Source organism: Bison bison, unplaced genomic scaffold (genome assembly GCF_000754665.1).
Source record: "Bison bison bison isolate TAMUID 2011002044 unplaced genomic scaffold, Bison_UMD1.0 scf7180017862984, whole genome shotgun sequence".
NCBI lineage: Eukaryota > Metazoa > Chordata > Mammalia > Artiodactyla > Bovidae > Bison > Bison bison.
The window spans coordinates 198,742-218,295 of record NW_011493556.1 but is presented as its reverse complement, the minus strand read 5'-3'; the positions used below and the strand labels follow the sequence as shown (position 1 = coordinate 218,295).

The 19,554-nt window shown below is 40.0% G+C and overlaps 1 protein-coding gene and 1 pseudogene across 2 annotated transcripts in view; both read left to right on the top strand.

The window, feature by feature from the left end:
• ANO6 (anoctamin 6) overlaps positions 1-19,554 on the top strand; it is a 234,369-nt gene that overhangs the window by 113,441 nt on the left and 101,374 nt on the right. The window lies entirely within an intron of this gene.
• On the top strand, positions 1,136-4,114 carry LOC104983591 (annotated as a pseudogene).

Sequence of the window (19,554 nt, the reverse complement as noted above, 5' to 3'; positions counted from 1 at the left end):
TTCCTGGATTGTGAAGATCCCCTGGAGAAAGGAATGGCACCACACTCCAGTATTCCTGCCCAGAGACTCCCATAGATAGAGGAGCCTGGTGGAAAAGAGTTGGACACAACTGAAGCAACTTAGCACACACACATACACATACATGTATATACACAAATGTACATGTATGTATCTGTATTAATACACACACACAGAGAAATATTTATTAAAGAGACTTATCTCAAGGAACCTGCTTCTACAACTGTGGGTTCTAATCTGTGGTGCAGAGAGGCAGGAAGGGCAGGCTGGAAACCCTTGGGTAGGGGCAGACACTGCAGTCTCGAGACGGAATTTCTTTTTCTCAGAGAGGCCTCAGTTTTTTTAAGGCCAGCCAGCTGCCTACCTGAGTCCCACTTAGATCATTGAGAATAATTTCTGTTCCCTAAAGTAATCTGATTACCACATCAGTTAACCACATCTACAAAATAAGTTCATAGCAACTCTTAGATTCGTGTCTGATTGCTTAAGTTCCCTGGTGTCTCAAGATGGTAAAGAATCTGCCTGCAATGTGGTAGACCTGGGTTCGATCCCTGGGTTGGGAAGATCCCTTGGAGGAGGGCATGGCAACCCTCTCCAGTATTCTTGCCTGGAGAATCCCCATGGACAGAGGACTGGTGGGCAACAGTCCATGGGGTCAAAAAGAGTCCAACACGACTGAGCAACTAAGCACAGCATAGCACAGAACCCAGGCAAGGTGGTGCATAAACCCAACCGTCTCAGTAGATATTTTACTGGAGGGTATCCAAATAGCACAGCCTAAGTCAAGAAATGAAAGTGGAAGAGGGTGAGGTATGCTCAGTTTGTATCCAGCACAAGGTTGATCTAGGGAAGTGGAAGAAAATGAAGTTAAAAAGTTAGTTCTGTGAACTTATAGTTGCCAGGGAGGGAGAGTGGGGAGAAAGGATAGTTAGGGAGTTTGGAATTGATATGTACACACTGCTATATTTAGAATGGATAACCAACGAGGACCAACTGTATAGCACAGGGAATTCTGCTTAATGTTATGCAGCAGCCTGGATGGGAGGAGAGTCTGGGGGAGAATGGTTACATGTATACGTATGGCCGAGTTCCTTTGCTGTCCACCTGAAACTGTCACAACATTGTTAATCGGCTATACCCCAATATAAAATCAAAAGTTAAAAAAAATATAAAAGTTAGTTTCGGGTAGACTGCAGCAGTCTCCAGCTAAGGGTCTGGACTTTTGAACTGAGGAGACAAAGCTATGTCTAGGGGCAGCTCTGACCGTGTTTCCATCTGTTCTGTGTCTGTGCTGTCCACTTAGTTACACGTGGTTGTGGAGACACTTGAAAGTGGCTAGTGAGACAGAGGAACTGCATATGTAATTCTGTCTCATTTTAATTCAGGTAAATTAAATAACCCCATGCAGCTAGTAGCTACTGTATTGAACAGTGTAGCCAGAGAGAGATCAGTGTGGCATGAGTATGTAGGGGGCATAAGAAGGAGAAACAGAACATAAGCTGTCCAGTTAGTAGCCTCCTCTGGTAGTCCCTGTGTGAGGGTGGGTGGGGGGGACAGAGAAAGTGGGAAGGGAAAGAAGGGAGTGGGGGAGAAGGGAGTCAGTTTACCATGTGGTTGCCCCTCTCTCCATCTTTCCCACCACTTCTCTGCCTTCCCACTATCTGCTCCTCTCTCACCCAAGCCCCTCCTGTCTGTCCCATGTCCTCAGAGCCTCACCCAAACTCACCTGCTCTTCTCACTCACTTCCTCAGATTCGATTATAAGCTCTGTGTTAACACCTCCCAAGTTTATACTTGCAGCCTCAGCTCTCTCTCAACCCCAGACCCGTGGCATCTCCACTTGAAAATATTACTGATTCATAATCTTCCCTCTCTAATTGTATTTCTCTTCCAGCTTTTTGAATTTTGGTAAAAGTAATCTCCATCCTTTCAGCCACTTGGGCTGGAAACCTCAGAATCTTCCCAGCCCCTTATGTCTGACCTGCTGAGTCAGCCTGTCCCTGTCTTCTTGCCCCCCTCAGAAGCATTGCCCCTCTCTTCCAGGGACTCACACAGTCCCTCTGTGCACACTTCTGCCATCCATGATCTACTTTCTGAGCAGTTTATCTAAAAAGAGAAAACACATCAATTTGTTTCTTCTGTAATGTGTAATAAAATTTTCCTCTTGATGCTTTAGCTATCATATTACTAAATGTCATAGGATAAAGGGTTAATTAATTTCAGTTGATTTATTTAATAATATTTGTGCATTTAATATTTCTATAACCCTGTAAAATAGATACAATTGAAAACTTTCACTGAAATATCCCTTGGGGCATATATTCCAGTGAGAGAGACAGACATTAATCAAATAATTACACAATTAAAATTGTGAAGTGACATTTAAAGATGAATATAAGGTGTTCTGAGAGAAAGTCAAAGAGAGACCCAAGCTACAAGGAAGATCAGGAAAGGGCTCCATGAAGAGTCAGGAATCGTGGAGAGGGAGAGAAGGAAATTTAGGAGGTGGAAACTACAGGTACAGAGATAGGGGAAAATACTTGTATGGAACAACATAGTCATTCAAAATGTCATTGAGGGTTTTCTTTCCCTGCTGGCTGCATGCGTCTCCGGCCGGTGATTTGCCCGGGCGCCTCCGTGCGCTCGGCCGATGGCCTCTGAGACCGCCCACCCGAGCACCCCAGGAGCTGGCGGACCCTCCAGCGGGCCCAGGGGGACAAAAGTGGCTCTAAATCCAGCACGTGCATACTGAGGCAAGTTAATGGATTTAATATGAAGCACAGAAGCAAATAATGCCAAAGAGCAAGAAGTAATTGGTACACATTTAGTGAGTGGGGCAGCCTTTTCTTCTCCCACTGCTGCTGAGATGGTGGAAATTAGTCGAATTCAGTATGAAATGGAATACACCGAAGGTATTAGTCAGCGAATGAGGGTCCCAGAAAAATTAAAGGTAGCACCACCAAATGCTGACCTGGAACAAGGATTTCAAGAAGGAGTTTCAAATGCTAATGTGATTATGCAAATTCCAGAGAGAATTGTGGTAGCAGGAAATAATGAAGACATTCCATTTTCAAGACCAGCAGATCTTGACCTTATACAGTCAAACAACTCCCTTTAAGCCTCTGGCTCTAAAAACACCACCTCGTGTGCTTACGCTGAGTGAAAGACCGCTAGATTTTCTGGATTTAGAAAGACCTGCTCCAACCCCTCAAAATGATGAAATCCGTGCAGTTGGCAGGCTAAAAAGAGAACGCTCTATGAGTGAAAATGCTCTTCGCCAAAATGGACAGCTGGTCAAAACTGACTCCATTCCTGTGTCGTGTGATGGGTCTGCTGCCACCACTTCTCATCCTCATCATGACAGCGTCAGGTATGGCATTTCAAATATAGATGCAATGATTGAAGGAACTTCAGAAGACATGACAGTTGTAGATGCAGCTTGATTAAGACGACAGAGAAACTAAATAGACGTCTACAACTTCTGAAAGAGGAGAACAAAGAATGGGCTGAAAGAGAAATGGTCATGTATTCAATTACTGTAGCATTCTGGCGGCTTAATAGCTGGCTCTGTTTTCGCTGCTAGAGGTAACCTCAGCTCTCAGAAATTGTCTCAACAGCTGGAAATATAAAGAATTTGCAAACTTCAAAAAAAAAAAATGTCAATAAGGGTTAACATTAGTGAGAATTTCCTGGAGATCCAGCTGTTAGGACTCTGCACTTTCATTGCCACAGGGACACAGTTTCAGTTCCTTGTTGGGGAACTAAGATCACACAAGCGACATGGTAAGGCCAAAAACAAGCAAACAAACGAAAACATGTTAATGGAATATAGTAGCTGACAACTGCATTGGGATAGAGCATAATCTTAAATTTTCCAGACCACCTGGAACAGCCTTTGGAAACTGACAAGGCAGAACCTTGTCTATTAAACACTTTGACTTGAATATGTTATCTCAAGGCAATTCAGCAAGTATCTGTTGGCTTACTTTCCTAGTTGTTATAGGTTAAAAACAGTTCTTTTCCTTCACATTATAATCCAATTAAAATTATAGTATGTATACATAAAAATAGGTGGCATTATACTCTATATGGGCTTCCCTTGTGGCTCAGCTGGTAAAGAATCCGCCTGCAATGCGGGAGACCTGGGTTTGGTCCCTTGGTTGGGAAGATCCCCTGGAGAAAGGAAAGGGTATCCACTCCAGTACTCTGGCCTGGAGAATTCCATGGACTGTATAGTCCATGGGGTCGCCAAGTCGGACATGACTGACTTCACATACTCTATATGGTATCATACTATTACAATTTATATAATCTAAAATTAAGAGCCAGAATGAATGCTATAGAACAGCAGTTCTAAACTTTTTATATTCTTACACTTTACACTCTTAATAAAATATTGACCCCCAAGAGCATCTTTAACATGGATATATCTATCTGTATTAAATAATTGATAGTATTAGAACTGAAAAAAATAATTAAACAATCCATAAGAAACTCAAAATATGAAAATCTTTTACATATGAAAATTTTTTATGGAATTGACTTTTTTAAAACAAAAATTAGCAAGAAGAGTGGCATTATTTTGTATATTTTACAGATCTCTTTAAGAGAAGACAGCTGTTTCTTCTATTTGAGTCTTTTAACTTTAGTTAAAAGTTGCAGTATGTTGTTTTGGTTGAAGTATATGACATAGATGCAGCCTTACAGAGATAGGTAGGTAGAAAAGAGTATTTTAAAGCCTTTTTAGGTCGATGTCAATATTCTTCTTTGATGCCACATTAAAATTCAATAAGTAGTAGTTCTTAAACATTGCATATAATATGGAATGCAAAACCATTTCAGTGAGCTTTTGTGTGTTAAAAGCCTGTCTTGCATCTTTTTTATATGCCTGTTGTCCTTCTGCATTACTTCTTTGGAAAAATGCCTGTTCTTTTCTTCTGCCCATTTTTTAAATTGGATTGTTTGTTTTTTGATGTTGAGTTGTATGAGCGTTTGTATATATTGATTATTAATGCCTTATCAGTCATATCAATTGCAAATATCTTCTCCTGTTCAGCAGGTTGTCCTTGGCAAAGCTTTGAAATGTAACTCAGCCCCATTTGTTTATTTTTGCTTTTGTTTCCTTTGCTTTAGAATATGGGTCCAAAAAGATATTGCTGCAACTTATTTCAAAGAGTATTCTGACTGTATTTTCCTCTAGGAGTTTGATAGTATCCAGGCTTACATTTAGGTCTTTAATCCATATTGAGTTATTTTTGTGTGGGGGGTTAAAGAATGTTCTAATTTCATTAGTTTACGAGTAGCTGTCTAGGCACAGAAAAAGATGCTCAACATCACTATTCATCAGGGAAATGCAAATCAAACCTTCAGTGAAATCACCTCACACCTGTCAGAATGGCTGTCATCAAAAAATAAATAAATAAAGGAATACAAATGTGGGGAAGGATATGAGAAAGGGAACTCTCCTGTCTTATTGGTGGGAGCAGCCACTGTGGAAAATAGTATGGAGGTTTGTCAAAAAACTAAAAGTTACTATATAACCCAACAATTCCATTCCTGGGTATATACCTGAAAGCAACAAAAACACTAATTTGAAAAGATGCATCCACCCCGATGTTTACAGCAACATTAATTACAATTTCTAAGGCATAGTAGCAACCTGGATGGACTTGGATGGTATTTGGCTAAAGTGAAGTAAGTCAGACAGACAAAGACAAATACTGTATGATATTACTTATGTGTGGAATCTAAAAAATACAGCAAATTAGTGAATAAAAGAAAAAGAAGCAGATTCATAGAGAGTACAAACTAGTTGTTACCAGTGGTGAGAGAGAAGGGAGGATGGTTAATATAGGGGTGGGAGGTGAAGTCTGTCTCGCATTTTGATTGAATCTTTATCCAAGCATGATTTTATTATTGTGCATTGGGCAGTTGGAAAATATTGGTTCATTGAATTAACTAACTTTTACAAATTTTGATCCATTTCATGATATCCATTTCATGATATAAAATATTTTAAAAAATATCTCCAATCTCCATTTCATCAATCTCATAAGAAAATCCATTAAATATTGGGAACCTGTCAAGTTCCCAGTGGCAAATACAAGTTGTCTTAAATTCTAATACGTTAATTGCTCAAAAGCGTGAATTTTATCATTAGCAACAAATATTGTCAGCTGTTTTCCTTGAAATGACAGTTGCGCTTTGTTCATTTTAGGGAAAATATCTGCCAAACACTTAAGCTTGATAACTGCGTTTTGTGTCAGTTGTCTGTCAAGTGAAAGTAGGGTCTGTGGAAAAAACCGACAACTCAAAAATTGCTCGGCAATTTTCCTGAAGACCACCATCATACTTTGATGCACAGCAGGAGTGCTTTCTGAGTACCTCCATTTCTTTACAGAATATTAAAAACCCAGGTACTCAAGGGTCAAGGTTTCATAAAGTTAGTGATTGTTTCAGCTTCATGAAGAACATTCCTAAGTGAAGTGATTCACAAATAGAGAACAAACAAGTGGTTACCAGTGGGGAGAGAGAAGGGAGGATGGCTAATACAGGGGTGAGAGGGGAGTCTGTCCTGCAGACTGTGAGTTGGTGGTGAAGAGCACGATGATGACTTGCACGCTTTGGTGCCACTACTGAGATGTGCTACGGTGCTGGTTTTTGTACCGTCATTGTAGATGTTAACACAATGAGAATAAGAAATAACATTTTAGTATTGTATAAAAATGCTTGTGACCTCATGGGCCCCCTCAAAGGATTTCAGGAATCCCCAGAGGTCCACAGAACCCACATCCATTGGCATGGACAGTAGTCTGGTGCCGGAGAAAGAAACATGAAGCCAGTTGTTAGAAAGGCTTCGTGAGAGAAGAACTGAGCTACACCTTTGAGGAAAATTAGGATTTGTATCAGTGGAAAGAAGCACGGAAGGGGTTTCCAGAGGGGAAATCATGTGAGCAGAGGAGGAGAGACAGAAAGCAGCATGATACAGTCAAGGTCTGACGAGAAAGCATGGTTGGGTTGGAGGGTTAGGAATGGAGAGGGACAATAAATATAATGTGAGATGAATCAGATTAGGAGAGATCTGAATACCTATCTGAAAAGTTTGCACTTTCTCCAGAGGACGTTGTAGGTAACAAGGTTTTTGAATCTGTGATTTGAATGTGTTGATTCAGGAACATCCATATAGTGACAGTGTATAAATTGAATTGGCAGACAAGACAACTGGATACTAGGAGATGAATTGGGATATTCATTGTCATCTAGTTAGCGAAGGTCAAGAGCATGGGCGAGGGTGATGGTAATAGATGAAACTAAGTGAAATGCAGACTAATGGCTTCAAAAGTAGAAGCAATATGAGAACTAAGGACAAAAAAGTCAAAAGGTTACCAGTATATTGTATTTTATAACCCCAGTTCCTTGCCAAGGACATTGTTCGAAAAATGGATAAAAAGTGGGTGTTTCTGTGTAAGATCATACATGAAGCTTTCTCCTCCCTGAAAAATCAGAATGCTTCCTTTTTTCTGATAACAAGGACTGTATCACTGAACACACTTCCTTCTTGCTCTGCTGCCAGGAGGCCTTGTGCCAGTCTCCTGTTAAAATCCCAACAATTAAAATTGTTCCTGTGGTTAGCGTTTCTTCCTCCTATGTTCGATAGCCCTGATTCTCCATCTATGTTTATTTATTTGTTTTTTATTAAGGTATGCTGCTGCTGCTAAGTCGCCTCAGTCGTGTCCGACTCTGTGTGACCCCATAGACAGCAGCCCACGAGGCTCCTCTGTCCCTGGGATTCTCCAGGCAAGAATACTGGAGTGGGTTGCCATTTCCTTCTCCAGTGTATGAAAGTGAAAAGTGAAAGTGAAGTCGCTCAGTCGTTCCGACTCTTAGTGACCATGGACTACAGCCTACCAGGCTCCTCCGTCCATGGGATTTTCCAGGCAAGAGTACTGGAGTGGGGTGCCATTGCCTTCTCCAATATTAAGGTATAGTTGATGTATATAATATTATATATTAGAGGTATGCAACACAGTTTTCATAATTTTTAAAGGTTATACTCCATTTACAGATACTGGCTATATTCCCTGTGTTTACAATATTACCTTGTAGCTTGTTTATTTTATACATAATAGTTTGTACCTCTTAATCCCCTACCTCTATCTTGCCTCCCTACCTTCCTTCTCCCCTATGGTAACCATTTAGTTTGTTCTCTGTGAGTGACTCTCTTTTTTGTTGTATTCACTGCTGTGTTCAATTGTTAAGTCGTGTCTGACTCTTTGCGACCCCATGGACTGCAGCATGCCAGTCATCCCTGTCCTTTACTGTTTCCCAGAGTTTGCTCAACTATCTCATCTTCTGTTGCCCCTTTCTCTTTCTACCCTCAATCTTTTCCAGCATCAGGATTTTTTTTTCCAGTGAGTCAGCTCTATGTGTCAGGTGTCCAAAGGATTGGAGCTACAGCTTCATTATCAGTCCTTCCAATGAATATTCAGGGTTGATTTCCTTTAGGATTAACTGGTTTGATCTCTTTGCTGTCCGAGGGACTCTCAATAGTCTTCTCCAGCCCCACAGTTTGAAAGCATCAAATTGTTTCTTTGACTATATGAACCTTTGTTGGCAAAGTGATGTCTTTGCTTTTTAATATGCTCTCTAGGTTTGTCATAGCTTTTCTTCCAAGGAGCAAGTGTCTTTTAACTTCATGGCTGCAGTCACCGTCTGCAGTGATTTTGGACCCCAAGAAAATACAATCTGCCACTGTTTCCATTGTTTCCCCATTTATTTGCTGTGAAGTGACGGGACCAGATAGAGATGATCTTAGTTTTTTGAATGTTGAATTTTAAGCCAACTTTTTCGCTTTCCTCTTTTCACCCTCATCAAGAGGCTCTTTAGTTCCTCTTTGCTTTCTGCCAGTATGGTGATATCATCTGTCTATCTGAAGTTGCTGATATCTCTCCCAGCAGTCTTGATTCCAACTTGTGATACATCCAGCCCAGCATTTTGCATGATGTACTCTTCATAAATTAAATAAATGGGTGACAATATACAGCGTAACATACTCCTTTCCCAATTTTGAATCAGTCAGTTTTTGCATATCTGGTTCTAACTGTTGTTTTTTGACCTGCTTACAGGTTTCTCAGTAGACAGGTAAGGTGGTCTAGTATTCTCATCTCTTTAAGAATTTTCCACAGTTTGTTGTGAGTCACACAGTCAAAGGCTTTAGCATAGTCAATAAAGCGACATAGATGTTTTACTGGAATTCTCTTGCTTTTTCTATGATCCAGTGGATGTTGGCAATTTGGTCCTGTTTTATTTTTAGAGTCCACATATAAGTGATAGCATACAGCGTTAGTCTTTTTCTGTCTGACTTATTTCACTTAGCATAATGCTCTCTTCAGTCCATCCATGTTGTTGTAGATGGAGGAATTTCTTTTTTTTTTTTTTTCATCTCTGTCTCTATTTACAACTCATTAATCTTACTATTTTCATTCTGTTTGATGCCAGATATCATAGGACCTCTTTTGAAAGAGATTGGGATAAGAGGAGTAATATATGTTAACTCTACCATATTTTATTCATTTCTGGGATGGATCCCTTTGTTTCAGTCACAGTTTACTCAGAATCTGAAGAAAGCTAAAAAGCCTCTGACATCCAAAACCAAAGCACCACGGCCATTTCAAAGAAAGTCAACAAATTTGGTTAATCTGGTTGCCCAAAGCAGATATAAGCAGTATATCTATGATAGCAGTATATCACTATCATAAAGGAGTAGTGGAATACCTATTAAAAACTGGTAAATTCATAACAAAAGAAGAGACTTTGTAATCTGAGTGGTAGCAGAGAGAAACAGCAAGATGCAGGTGAAAGTTCATAATGACTGTAAAGTATGTGAATGCACTTAACATAATCAATTAAGTAGTCAATAAAGAACTATTTCATGTTAAGTAAAGAACACCAAGATCTCACATTTATTGAGCTTTTACTGTGTTCTGGGCTCTGTGTAGTTGCTTTACATGCACATCTCACTTAATCTTCCTAAGAACCCTGAATTTCTTTCTATGATTTCCCCCATTTTTACAGGTAAATAAATTCAGTTTAAAGAGATAAAATATATACACAGAGGCACACAGCTAGCTAGCTGTGTATAGTTGAGTTGCGATTTGAACCGAGCTCTGCCAGATACCACAACCCATGTTTTTTATTTTTAATTGAAGCTCTCTCTCCATTTTTACCTCCTTACTAATAATGTAGTAGTAGTAATAGTAGTTGTGTGCAGTGTCCTCTCTAAAGATCAGAAATGTTATGTACTACATTTGGGGAAATTTTGAGCACAAAAGGTTAAAGTCACCTTTTAACTGGTGTAAAGTTCATCTGAATACTCATTTCCTCAGAACACTTTATTTCTTAAGACTTCCCAATAACTGATTGGGAGGAGGATTTTTTAAGGTGTTATTTATTATTTGTAGTCAATTAATAGATTTTTGTGCCATTGTTTTAAATGAGTCACTTGGGTTTTTTAACTTTGTTTTGGAAACATCTCTGCATCCTCATTTTGATGCCACGAAGAGCAGCCATTCTTGTAAACTGCGTCTTGAGTTACAACAGAAAAAATACTATCTTTATAAAGCATTAACCAACTGACAGGAGTTGGCACCGTCCTTGCTTTGGTGGGCACCAGATGCTCTGATTTGTTTTTCTTCCTCTTGCTGTGAATGAGGTTGCAAACATCGGTTCCCAGAGAGATGGTCTGAGAAGATTATGCCCAAGGCACATGTTATGACATGGGGATATAACAGTCCAATAGGGGAGTCACAGTGGAAGACAGGACGCTTGTGCTGCAAACCCTAAGCAGCCAAAAATAACTCAGGGCAGTTCTTAGACGGCGCAGGGGAATCTCCTGTGGAAGATAAAGAGCTCTCTGGGAATGATGGGTTGTCATTTTGAGGGAGTCTGCAGAAGAATTACATGTGAACCTAGTGAGATGAACACCTGTTGCCTTACTTACGCCCTCAGTTACACCTTATGTATCTTCTTCAGCTCAAAAACCTGAAGAACAGTATCTTGAAACTCCCTTTTCTGTTTATTCTCAGATCATATTCACATTTTATGAGATAGGCTTTCATTCAAAAGCATGAAATATCAGTGGTAACCCAGGTCCCATGCAATTCACGTTACTGAGAAAAGAGGGGGCAGTTCACAACTGTGGATTTGGTGTATTAATTAGCCTAACAGTTAATATTTCTGAGTCATAACCACTTAATTTTCCAAAAACTGAAATTAAGTATGCTATTGAAATCAGATTAATTAAGAGTAACTAGAGAGTAAGCGGTGGAAAACCTATGGTAATAAAGTCAAGCTAAAATTATTGTTAAGTCTAAGGATCTTAAAATTGTAGATGGGATAGTGTGCTAGTCCATTAAGTCATGAAGGATTTGGTTATAGCAATATTATTTTTGTTCTGATTCCAGAGTATGAGATTGGGAGCTATTTCTTAAAGATCAAAAAATGTCATTTAGGACAGCCATCATGCCTGCATCGAAAATCTATTGCATAATCTTCCTTGAGAGGTGACACAAACTGAAAATGTTAGTAGGTTCAAAAAAGTTTAAGATAATTGGAATGCTGTTAAATCTATAATAGAATAGTAAAACTTAGGGGATATCAAATTAGAGGTCAGCCTCCAGGAAGATAATCATTCTCTTAAAAATGTCCTGTTGCACACACTTGTCTTGTTTCATCATATCCATCATTTTATCATTCCTGACTTTATTGGGAATATCTTATAGCTTAATCTCACCCACATTCCTTTCTCTAATGTTACCACTACTGGATGAGAACAGTGCAAGCAGATGATGGCTTCTTCTGGAAAAGTGGAAGTATGAAAACAGCCACTCCAGACTTTTTCACATTTTCCCTCTTCTTTTCCTTTTCTTCCTTTTCCTTTCTTTTTTCCTCTTGTTTTCTGCAGATCACCTTTAAGGATGGCTAAGCAAAAGTTGTAAAAATGGTGGACTGCCTGTGGGGAAACAGGAAAGCAAAACAAGTTTGAAATCGTGCTAACGCAAATCCCAACCCCAACTGCAACTGTGGGTATAAGGAAAAGTTAACTCAGAGTCCCTCCGCTCTGGGAAGGCTCCTAAACTAATAAGCATCTTCCCACTGTGGAAAGCTTATTATCTGCTTTGGTTGCTTAACTCCTTTTAAGGAAGCTTTATTGTAAATGTCATGTCATAGTTCTATTTTCATATTTCCTCTAGCCTGGTTCATAAATTTTAAGAATGTAATATTTAAAAACATAGGGAACTCTGTTTGCTAAAACTACTGCTTCCTTGGCAGAGGCTAGAGGGAAATACTGAACCACAGTTATGCCTGAGGCATTATGCCTCCACCCTCATCCTGTGTTTGAAACGTGATGTTCTAATAATAGAACTCCAGAGTTTATTTTAACACAGGCAAACAAAGGCAAAATACATAGACCAAACTAGGGAGCCATCGGCATTGAACGTTCCTTTATCAATATAACAACAAAAAAAGAAACGGCAGCAGTAGCAGCATTTTCGTGGCACAATCTAATATTATTTATAAATGAACTACATATATTTCTGATGGGAAATGACTGAAAGTAGTCAATTGTACTATTTGGAAACTATAGCCATTTACAAATATAAAATAGCAAGTCTTTTTTTTTGTTTTTAAGAATTTGTACATCAGTTTTTAACCAGCAACAGAAATCATTTGTAAACTAAATAAGCAGTAAGTTCTATATTCTAAAGAAATATGAGTCAAAATATATCCTCATATTTGGTAGTTGCATAGGAGGCGTATAAACTGTAATGGAAAGTGTATCCAGGGGGCAGTGACCTTCTCAAACTACTCTCACACATTCCAGTTAAATGTCTACATTTCAGAAAACACATCAGCATTGTTGAGGACAGAGTTGGTGGACAGCGCCCTAGAGTCTTTCTCTCTTTTTCTTTTGGGAAGTAACTATATGGTCTGCTTCTGTATTAGCATTTACTTACAGTGTGGTCTTTAGAATCTCATGAGTAAAAACCAAGATAACCTACTGGAAAGGGATTAAATAATAAGATAGTTAGGTCAAGAATGTGTTATAAATAATAAGATAGTTCAGTTAGGTCAAGAATGTGTGTGTGTGTGTGTGTGTATATGTCAATGCACTCAGTCATGTGACTCTTTGTAATCCCATGGACTCTAGGCCACCACACTCCTCTGTCCATGGAATTTTCCAGGCAAGAATACTGGAGTGGGTTGCCATTTCCTACTCCAGGGGATCTTCCTAACCCAGGGATCAAACCCACATTTCTTGTGTCTTCTGCATTGGCAGGCAGATTCTTTACCGCTGCACCACCTAGGAAGCCCAAGTTGAAAATAGTAATTGATGTTTCAGAAAAGCAGTAATTCAGTTGGGCAGTACCCACAAAAATGTTAGTGCTCTCTAATTAAAAGGTGAAAATGAATTTTTTTTTTTTTTTTTTACTATCATGGGAAAAGTGAGAAAGAATGAAATCCAGTGAGGAAAAGGCACTTCATACTCTACTGGTGGAAGTGTTCATTTTTATAAATATTTTGGATGATGGTTTGGCAACATATATATCAAAAAACTTCCAAAACTTAAAATCTTGTAGAATTTAGCCTAAGGAAATAGTGATTGGACATGTACACAGATATATATGTACAAAGATGCTCCTTGCAGCAGTTTATGAAAGCAACAGATTGGAAGCAGCTTATACATGTTCATCAGTGGAGGAACTGTTTAGATGGTATTGCAGCTATTAAACATGATGGTGTAGAGCTTTATATCAAGCTTAAAAAATGGTCGTGATGGGCATTTTTAGAACAGTGTGTATAGCATGGTATTCTCTTAGTGAATGTGCGTGTGTGTGAGAGAGAGATCCAAAATATTGACAAGCGGGGCTCCTCTTTGGGAGATGGGATTACATATGACTTTTATTCCTTTATACTTCTCTATATCTTCAGAATTTTTTTGTTACTGAGTATATATTACTTTTATCATCAGGAAAAAAAGAAAGGTATTTTTTCCTAGGAGAAAAGCAAACCGAGCTCCTGCTAAATGCGAAGACGCAGCAGAGAGCTCAGGGTGAACAAGAACTGGCCACCGGCCTTCAGAAGTTGATGGTGTGTTTGAGTGGAGAAGGAGACAGTGTAGTTTGTACAAATGTCATTCTGGGTCACTCCTGAGTCGAGTTTCCCCTGATTGTCATGGAGTTACTAACAAGGGATGTTCTTGGACTCAAACAGAGTTGTAGTTGTCACAGAGACCTCCTCCTTGAATGAGTAACTTTTCCACTGCACTTCTTTCCCCTCAACACATTCGTGAAAAGTGAAGTCAAAGTGTTAGTTGCTCAGTGAAGTCCGACTTGCATTTGCAACTCACAGACTGTTTGCCTGCCAGGCTCCTCTGTTCATGAAATTCTCCAGGCAAGAATATTGGAAGAGGTAGGCATTCCCTTCCATAGGGGATCTTCCCAACCCAGGAATTAAACCCGGGTCTCCTGCCTTGCAGGCACATTTTTCTACCGTCTGAGTCACTAGGGAAGCCCACACATTCTTGAATGTCTCATCAGAAACATTTTGACTAATCCCCATAACATGCCATTGACTTGACTGACTTCCTTTTGGCTCCCTTGTACATCCGTGTGTTTACTTCTCCTTACTCCTGGTAGTGAAAGTGGAAGTAAGCCCTGGGACTAACGTGTTACTCCCATCCCTGCTTCTCACAATACTTATCTTCCACCTTCAGCATTCAGCCTTCCACGCCTGCAGTTCTTGGTGTTTTTCTTTGTATTTTGCATTTTCTCACTGTCAGGTATTCTTTCGGGCCAAGGAGGTGGCCTGAATAAAAGGAATAAGAATTAATCCAGTCTCTGCTATCCTTTGCACTAATTTTGCACAATTGTTTAAAGAAAAAGAAATGTTCCACTAATTCTTATGCCTTGAATCTGCCTGGACTCTGCTACAGTTAGGGAAAACACCAGAATATATTGATACCTCGTTTATAACTACATGGCATATAAATAAATTTTCACTATGTTCTAGATTTCGTGGGATCTTAATATTTACATAAAGGCTTTTGCTTCTAAATTTTTGTTTCCCTATAACTTGCTATGGGCAGAGATCCAAGGTTTACTGAAAAACAGAAAATCCTGTATTTTCATTTTAGTTTTCTGCTATGATTAAAGTTTGTTTTTGTCTTTTGTGTTCTTCTTGGAATTAACTAACTACTTTGTTTTGCTAGTCTTAAGGACTATAGAGAGCCACATGTGTTTTCCACATTCACGTATCACTTGCTCTTTAATTACATGTTTTGATATTGTTTACTTTTCATAATGTAATTCCTCAACTATCATTGTTAGACAATAAGGCTTTTTGTGTCCTACTTTCTGTAAAGGTTGAGACCATTAATCTCAATAAAGCTGGAATACTCTCTCATCTCATAGTAAACAACAACCCTGTCAGGGCAGGAATAGAGGGTATGGAAATTCTCTAGAATTTTTAATCTGATACAGTCAGATAATATCACTTGTTGTAAGGCAAGTTTCTAGCATCATTATACATAAACAAGAGTTTGAGCAAAGATAACAATCTGATTGCTTTGTATCCAGATGTTGGGCAAATCATTTAACATTTGCATTTTAAACTCTAGGAGTAGATGGCCTCTGTTGTGAAATAGGACTTCCAATTTGGGTTTTGCAGAGTTTATTTGCAGAAACGTTTTGTTTACTTATTTAGTTGCTCACATGGTGAAGAATCTGCCTGTAGTACAGGAGACCTGGGTTCAATCCCTGAGTCAGGGAGATTCCCTGGAGAAGGGAATGGTAACCCACTCCAGTAGTCTTGCCTGAAGAATTCCATGGACAGAGGAGTCTGGTGGGCTACAGTTCATGGAGTCGCAAAGAGTGAGAAACAACTAACACTTTCACTTTTTTTATTTAAAGACACTTGAGAAGTGTGAGGTTGGACACATGTTGAGGAGCAAGTCCTGGACTCACCAAGTGCTGATGCCAAGGGTTCCAGGAGGGTGCTTTGTGAGATCAGCTGCTTATCTCTAACTGGCATAAATGCCATGGAGCAGTGTCACCCAGGTAGCTGTCTCCCAAAGTTCTCTCCGTCCCCATCCCTTCTTTTTCCACCATGTAAGCATCATGTGGGAGAAGGCAATGGCACCCCACTCCAGTACTCTTGCCTGGAAAATCCCATGGATGGAGGAGCCTGGTAGGCTGCAGTCCATGGGGTCGCTAGGAGTCGGACATGACTGAGCGACTTCCCTTTCACTTTTCACTTTCATGCATTGGAGAAGGAAATGGCAACCCACTCCAGTGTTCTTGCCTGGAGAATCCCAGGGACGGGGGAGCCTGGTGGGCTGCCGTCTATGGGGTCGCACAGAGTCGGACACGACTGAAGCGACTTAGCAGTAGCAGCAGCAAGCATCATGTGACCCTTCGTGTACCCGAAGCATCCTGTTCAAGAAGTCCAATGCCTTATTGGATTCTGAGATTACTTAAGAGAAGTTTTCCTACCAAGGAATTTCAGTTGTTCCTTGGTATTCACAGGGGATGGCTTTGACCCCTGTGGATACCAAAATCTTTGGATGCTCAAGTCCCTTAGATATAATGGCATAGTATTTGCATATAGCATATACACATCCTCCCATGTCCTTTTATCATCTCTAGATTACTTATAATACCTAGTACAATGCAAAGGCCTTGTCAGTAGCTGTGGATACAATCTGCATAACATGTGAACAGTTGCTAGCACATGGCAAATTCAAGCTTTGCTTTTTGGAACTTTCTGGAATTTTCTTTTAATATTTTTTAACCTGAGTTTGGTTGAATCCACAGATTTTGGTAGAGTAATTTTGCTGCTTACATTTTTATCCCGTTTTGGTTAAGCATTTGGTTAAAGGGCCCAAAGGCTCTTCCATTGAAGGAAAGTGAGAGTAGTGAAAGTGTTAGTCACTCCGTTGGGTCAGACTCTTTGTGACCCCCATGGACTGTAGCCTGGCAGGCTCCTCTGTCCAGGGATTTCCCAGGCAAGAATACTGTAGTGGGTTGCCATTCCCTTCTCCAGGGGATCTTCCCGTCCTGGGAATTAAACCTGGGTCTCCTGCACTGCAGGCAGATTCTTTACTGTCTGAACCACTAGGAGATGCCCTGCAAATAAAAGGAGGAAAGAAGCCAGCTGAGAGCAGGGAGACCTGGAAAGAATCACGTGGGTACATCATACCTGACCTTTCTTATCCCTTCTTTCCTACATTGCTTTGCCAGGACCTTATTTCTTAGCTCACCCCTTGCTCAGAACAAGCATGTCTTTTCTTCTTCTCAAGCGTAAAATATGATTGCTAACAGCCTAAGACAGAGGTGATCAGGTCATTCTTCTGCAGTGGTTGGCTGGTTGGTTTTTGTTTATTTTGATATAATGACAAATAAACATGGCTAGTCTTTTTAACCATTGCAGTCTTTACAGCTTTGGGTCAGATTGCTGCACATGAGTAAATGAATGCTATATTGGTGGCATCTAGTATCCTTGGGACCAGAGAAGGCAATGGCTGTGAACAGATAAAGCATATTATAGACCCCAAACTGTAATCAGAAGTTTATTCGTTATTTTTCCAGGACAAAAGAAGTAGCAACAACTAGAGACTTTTGACTTTTTTGACATTCAAGACATTTGCCTAAGACCCTTAGGGTAACAGTAAGTTACTCTGATGAACATAAGAATTAATAAGCTTCCTGGTGGAGAAGCAACAGTTAGAACCAGATATGATACAACGGACTGGTTCAAAATAGAGAAAGGAGTACGTTAAGGCTGTATATTGTTACCTTGCTTATTTAACTTATATGCAGGGTACATCATGCAAAATGTGAGGCTGGATGAAGCACAAGCTGGAATCATGATCACAGGCAGAAATATCAATAACCTCAGATATGCAGATGACACCACCCTTATGGCAGAAAGTGAAGAAGAACTAAAGAGTCTCTCAATGAAAGTGAAAGAGGAGAGTGAAAAAGTTGGCTTAAAGCACAACACTCAAAACTTGAAGATCATGGCATCCAGTCCCATCATTTCATGGGAAATAGATGGGGAAACAGTGGAAACAGTGACATACTTTATTTTCTTGGACTCCAAAATCACTGCAGGTGGTGACTACAGCCATGAAATTAAAAGACACTTGCTCCTTGGAAGAAAAGCTATCACCAACCAAGACAGCATATTCAAAAGCAGAGACATTACTTTGCCAACAAAGTCTGTCTAGTCAAGGCTATGGTTTTTCCAGTAGTAATGTTTGAATGTGAGAATTGGACCATAAAGATGTCTCAGTGCCAAAGAATTGATGCTTTTGAACTGTGGTGTTGGAGAAAACGCAAGTCCCTTGGACTGCAAGGAGATCAAACTAACCAATCCTAAAGGAATCAACTCTGAATATTCACTGAAAGGTCTGATGCTAAAGCTGAAACTCCAGTACTTTGGCCATCTGATGCGAAGAGCTGACTCATTAGAAAAGACCCTGATGCTGGGAAAGATTGAAGGTGGGAGGAGAAGGGGCTGACAGAGGATGAGATGGTCGGATGGCATCACTGACTTGATCACATGAGTTTGGGCAAGCTCCAGGAGTTGGTGATGGACAAAGAAGCTTGGCGTACTGCAGACCACAGGGTTGCAAAGAGTTGGACACGACTGAGCAACTGAACTGAACTGGTAGAGAAGTCAGTTCCCATATATAAGCTCTGATCTCTAAGATGATTTGACCTGATAAATTTTAAACCATCTGTTAAAGTGTTTTTAAACTGAAGCTGCTGAACTGGAAAGATTGTTTCAGGGGTTGGTTTTTTTTTTTTTTTTGTCTTTCACCTTGATGGCATTTGAGTTGGTAGAGAAAAACTAAAGATCAAATTTTGAGTTGACCTCGAGAGTCAGGACTAGAATAATCCATTTCTGATTAATCAGTTGTTTAAGATGATCAGTATTTATCTGGGAAACTATTGAAACTTTACTTCAAAACTTTAGAAGAGGGTTGTTTTGGTTTTTAGTTTTCTGTCATTTTAATACCTGTTGGATGAGTCAGTCCTGTAGTGGAACTTATAACTTAAAACAATCCAGCCTTTTTTTTTTAAACAGCACAGATGTGTTCATAGGTCAGCCTCTTTGATGTGGGACAGTTTCCTTCTTTGTTAGGAATGCTTTCCAGCCCAGCGTTTTGTTCCTCCCTTCTTCCCAGTTGTTTTCTGCCAAGAGATGGGAAACCTGGATTTCACAGCAGTACAGAGTTGGCTCCTTTCCCCCAGCATTGCATTCTAATAATGCCATAGAGTCTGACCTAGTTATTTCACACAGGCAGCTTTTGCCAAGCCAGTGGGGTTTTCCTCCAACAAAGGGCCATGGTCTTCTATCACACAGGAGAGACATGCCTGCAGACCAGATTGTCTGGTAGCAGGCTGCCAACATATGTGCTGAGCGAGGGCCATGCAGGGAGGAATGCCGGGGGCCCCATGCAGACATCATT